The sequence below is a fragment of the Plecotus auritus genome, assembly GCF_963455305.1.
Source record: "Plecotus auritus genome assembly, chromosome: 10".
Lineage (NCBI taxonomy): Eukaryota > Metazoa > Chordata > Mammalia > Chiroptera > Vespertilionidae > Plecotus > Plecotus auritus.
Genome location: NC_137785.1, coordinates 23,595,342 through 23,601,142, shown reverse-complemented (window position 1 = coordinate 23,601,142; position 5,801 = coordinate 23,595,342).

Sequence of the window (5,801 nt, the reverse complement as noted above, 5' to 3'; positions counted from 1 at the left end):
ACACTGGGATGGGGTTACTGAGGTCTGTGTCCTCACTCTGCCACGTACTAGTGGGTAACCCTGGCCGAGTGACCTGATTGCTCTGAGCTTCAGGCCCCCTCACCTGTAAGATGGATGTTTGTAGTTCTTCCTCGTGGGCTGGGAGAGCTCAGATGAGTTGCTAGTTTCTGTAAAGGGCTTACAGGGCACCTGGCACATGGCCTGTGCTCAGAAGGTGCTGGCTACTGGGTTAAGATTGCCACGAGAGGCAACGAAATAACACAGGCTGAGTGCTACGAACAGACGGAGTCCCCGTAATGCTTACTTGCCCATCTACTGCTGCCTGGCTGTGGGTGACTTGGACAAGTCACAATACGTCTGTCTTCCCTTGTGAAATGAGGTCTCTGGGGTGGCTATCTAGGAGACAATCTGCCCACCCCCCAGGTGTGCATTTTCCCCCGGAACCCCCCCAGGTGCGCCTTCCCCACCCCCACCCCATTGTGGTTGTGACGGGGGAGCGGCTAGTTCCTTCTTTGCCCTTCCCGGAGCCTCAGCGGATGGGCCCAGATGTGGGCGCCTTCCTAGCAGTTGGAGGGGCAGCAGACAGTTGTTCATCCTGTTCAGGGGGTGGGTGTGCAGTGTGAGAGTCTGAGCTGCCGGGGCCACGTTCCACACCGCGAGGGGACAGAGAGGCTGGAGGACTCTGACCCTGGTTCTCACTGTCCCCGAAGCCCAGGCGAGGCCCTGTCTTCCCAGCTGGGATCAGTCAGTTCTTCCTCAGAGGTGATAATAACAACAAGAACAATAGCAGTAAGGACTTAGGTTAATATATACTACGAATCTGTGCACATTGAAAGGAAATTAATTAGAAGAAATATTTTAATATTGCTATTTGCCCTTTCTCTATAATAGAAGTGTCAACCAAATTCACGATTGACAATGACAGATCGAAACTCATGCGTGCAATTGGCGCCAGTGAGAGCTTTATATGAATGGCACATGTGCAAGTCAACTTAGCCTTTTATAAATATAGAATAATCTTGCTTCATTAGACCTGCTTTCTAATTTAGCTAAACTTTTTCCAGCCCAGTGAAGCACCCTAACTTCTCTTTCAGGTAATTGTCAGCAACACAGCAGTAAATATCAATACGAAGCAGATTATTAGTGTAGATCACACAGGGAGAACAAAGGGTAAAATATTTAACTGCAGCAATGTTTGACTATATTCTGCACAGTGAGAAAACCTGAAGTCATTTTCAAGGTCCACCATTTCTTACTTCTTTTCAGTCAGGTCAAGTTTCTAAGCTTTCTAAATCTCTATTTTCCGGCTAATGAAAAGAAAATAGGATTCCACTGAGTCTCCTATCTACCTACTCCAGGACTTCTGTGAGGATCAAATGAGATGAGGCATGGGAAAACGCTTCACAGACATTTGGTGTAAGTGTAAAATGTTTCCACTTGGCTATAAAGCAAGTCATGTTCCTGGGCTGAAGAATCTCTAAGGAGGCTAGTCACTAGGGAGAGAAAGCTGGGCATTGCTATGTGATGGCATTACCCAGATGGACACTTAGCATATTAGCCTTTTATATAAATAGACTAGGGGCCCAGTGAACGAATTTGTGCACCTTGAAAGGAACTGTGAGCCGCGAGGCTGCAGTGGGCATAGGGGCGGGTCTCAACACATCCTCCACACTCCTGCCTGGCCCCTCCTGCCATGGCCCCAGTCCCCTGTCTACTGGCAGCCCTGCTCCTGCTGCCACCACACCCATGTGCTAACGGCGCCGGCCCGCTCGCATCCGCTGACAGCATGGAGTGGTTGGGGCCGGCGCCAGCAGCAGGTTTGAGCAGCAGCCGCTGCCCCGATTGCCCTTCAGGAGAAGAGAGAGGTGGAGAAGCCCTCAGGGGTGATCAGGGCTGGCAGCCACTGCTTGCACACACTGACGGCACCACGTGATTGGGACTGGCACCAGGCGCCGGCAGTGGGTGCCAGCGGGGCCATTGCCAGCAGTGGATGTGAGAGGCAGCTGTTGGCCCTGATCACCCCTCAGGAGCAGGGGGAGGTGGAGAAGCCCTGAGGGACAAGTGAGCCGGTGCCAGCAGCAGGTGCAAGTGCTGGGCGGGATCGTGGCTCACAAGAGCAAAGAATTTTCAGTCACCACCAGAGGCTCGCCCCGATGACAGCGACCAGTGCCCTTCCTTGGTCTGGCGCCCCCGCTCACCTGCTCCACCATCCCGCCACGGCCGACGCCCACCAGGGTCTGTGGCCGCCCCCTGGTGGCCAGCGCACATCATAGCAATTGGTTGTTCGGTTGTTTGGTTGTTCCGTCGTTCGGTCTATTTGCATATTAGGGTTTTATATATGTAGATGAGCCAGGCATTGTTCTGAGAACTGCATATATTTTAACACTTTTATTTCTCATAACAGCTCTGCAGTATCATCGCCCCCTTTTACAATTGGGGAAATGGAGGCACGATGAATAACTTGTGCAAGGTCACACACTAGCAAGTATCAGTGCCAGGATTTGAACTCCATCCGCCCAGCACCAAAGCCATACCTCTGACCACTCCTTCACCTGCCCTTCCTTGCAGCCCCTTTTGCCAGCTGGTTGGAGCTGGGACTCTGTCATCACCACCAGCACAGTGGACAAATAGCCCCTCAGTCCCCCTCCACCCCAGGCCGGGCCTCCAGTGTACCCTCCGTCTTCTTTGCCTCTTAGACCTGGAAGACCCTGGACAGGCTTTTCTGTGTATCCTGCTGATTTCACACTCCTCATCTCATTTGGTCCTGGGGAAGGTATGCCAGGTCCTCTTCTCCGTTCCATCCTGGCAGAAACAGGGCCAGTTCCAAGCCCAGAGCTGTCATTCCCGGGCAGCTGGACAAGCACCATCACCTGGTTCCCAAACCCCTCAGGTCCAAGGAAGGGCTGTGCCAGCGCTCAAAGGGACCCTGCTCCCAGCTCAAACCAGGAGACACAGCCACTTCCCAGATGGGCCCTGAGCTTCCCTCACTGCCCAAGATCACGGATTCATCCGTGTGTCCCCTCCAGACTGAGAACCCGGGGCAGGGACACAGCAAGGGGGCGGGCAGGTGAGGAGCGGTGGGATGGAGGGCGGAGCCCCTGGAGCCCGCAGGCCGGGTTGAAGTCCCCACTAGAATGTGAACGCAGTGCAGACAGGGACCGTTTCTGGGCTGTTCCTCTCCATGTCTCAGCATGACAAGCAGCACTTACCATAGTTCAAGCATCACTTTGTATTTAGCAAAAGAAAAAGCACCGCCAACTACGCTTTTGGGCAGGGATTGGATGCTTCCACCTTTCTATTTCAAACCTATTAAAGCCTGAGGTAGACATAGGTTTTAAGCATGTATCATTCTGTACAAACACCAAAAGAAAACACCAGTGAAATAAATGGGAGAAGGTCTCTCCTAGGTTGTCACTTTTGCACCCCACCCTTCCGAATCCCTTTTCGACACAGAGTTGCCAGTATCGCAGTTTTTCTGCTAATAGGGCTCTCTGACCCCCCAAAGCTCTGGTGACACAGAATTTCCTGGAAGATGGTTCCTCCGTTGTCCCTGGAAGTTTCCAGCAAGTTGCTTACACCCAACCTGCACATTGCAAAGTGCTCAGATGCAGGCAGTGGGCCCTGCTGCCCGCCGCCGTGACTGAGACACATCCCAGCATCAGGGATGTGGACAGGTGAGAAGGCATGCATCTTGGATTTACCAAGAAATGGTGGTTAGTGCCTGGTAAATACTTATTAACAGAATGAATGTATGAATGCATGAATGAACAGGTGATGAGTGAGTGGGAAAGTTAATTAGTCCTGAACCTGGGAGAAATGCTTCAGTGGGACTCACTGATGGACGAAGCGATAGCAATTATTTGGGCTTCAACCAGAGGTTCTCAGCAGGGGCAGTTGTGCCCCCAGAAGATGACTGAGCCAAGAAAATAATAATAAGGAATTATAACCACGCCCATCGAGCACTTACCATCCATCCATCATCTCACACAATCCTCCCCAGCAGCTCTGAAAGGCAGCCACTCTTATCACACCCATTTCACAGAGGAGGAAACCGAGGTCAGAGAAGGTAAGCACCTGGCCAGGATTGGAACCCAGACTGACCAGTCTGTGCTCGCTCCGCCCCATCTGATGGGCAGCCCTCTAAGTGGGGATGAGCTCAGCCCCGTCCCCAGCGCCCTGTGTGGGACGACACACCAGCAGCCCCCCTCTGGGCCTGGGGGGCTGGAGGGATGCGCCCGATAGGCCAGAACTAGCAGAGCAGCTGGGCCTCTGGAGCCTGAGCTGTGGGTAGGACAGGTCCGGCTGGGATCCGGGACCCGGCACTTACCGGCTGTGTGACTCTGGGTGAGTCCTTTTAGATTTCTGACACTCCAGTGGCTGGCTGTAATTGTTTGCTTCCACCGTGTGTGGCCAGCCCTGAGCGGACAGTCCCTTAGACCACGGTCCTCAGCCCTGATGAGCCCTGCTCCTTGTAGACCCCTCTCTCTGCCAGGAGCTACTGCCACCGCAGCCCCAGGTCCCTTCCAGACCAGTGAGATCCCCCCTCCTGGACACGTGGGAGACTGGGCATGTCATGGGTCACCCAAGCGGTGACCCCTGGCTTGCCCCACAGCAAGTGTGTGAATAAGTTCCACTCTGAGGCTTGTGCCTGGAGTGAACAGACATAACCTCAGTCTCTGAAATGTCTCCTGACTGGACGTTCGTGGGCAAAGTTGTCCTTCTTTTCCATCAACATGAAGGTCCAGACCTCCCCAGGCAGCGTGACGGATGCCCACTTCACGCACCGTTTACGTGAGTCACTCGGCTGTTCTCACTCGTGTTCTACACACGAAAACAGTAAGAATTCTTTTGAATGCACTGATGCTCAGAAATGACACACACACCAAGGCCATCAATCTCCACTTTAAACGGGACTTGGACTATTTTCTAAGAGAATGTGTGTTGTGTGCATGGGTAGGGACGTGCCGGGGGACAGGGGACAGGACAGTGGCTTGTTTTTAAAATATACATACTCAGGTGTTGCCTCCACATTTGGAATTAAAAAGGTTGAAGCCTGCCAAACAATTCATTAATACCAATCACCACAATCTGTTTTTAAAGCAGGTTATGGCTGAATTGAATCAGTTCCCCCACAAACCTGTGAGCATATGTGTCCCTTTTTTGTGCAGACACTGTCGAGATTGGAATTGTGTAACAGATGCCCTCCGGGCTCTGCTCAGGCCCCTGTGGGCCCTGTGTGCCCAGGAGGGGGGCTGCCCCTGGAATTGACAGACCCTCCCCAAGGGTGGCCCTGCCCCATCATGGAGGTGCTGGGAGCCTGATACATACTCGGCACCCCTTCCCCCGATGGGCAGATTCCACGGATCGCTTGCAGAGTGAACACGTAGGCCTCTGGCTCAACAATCGCTAAGAATTCATTATACCAAGCGCAGGGCCTCGGAGTGACCACACGGGTTCCTGCCTGGAGCTGGCCTGGTGGGTCTCAGGCTGTCTCTCGGACCCGCAGGGTTGGCACCAGTTACCCTCTGCAGCACCCTGACACCTCACCTCGTCTGACCTTCTTCCCTCCTGCCGCCTGTTTTCTCCAGAAACTACCATAATATGTCACTTTCACCAAATCCTCCTCCCAGGACCCAATTCAGAAGGATCTTAACTAAAACAGCCCACACGTGGCCAGAAAGCAGGGCTGAGCTGACTCCCAACAATACCCACCCTCCCTCTCCCCCCCCAGGAGCCAGTGGCTTCAGCCCTGGTCCGATTTAAGACCATCCGGTGGTTAAAGCTATGAATCACACATGAAT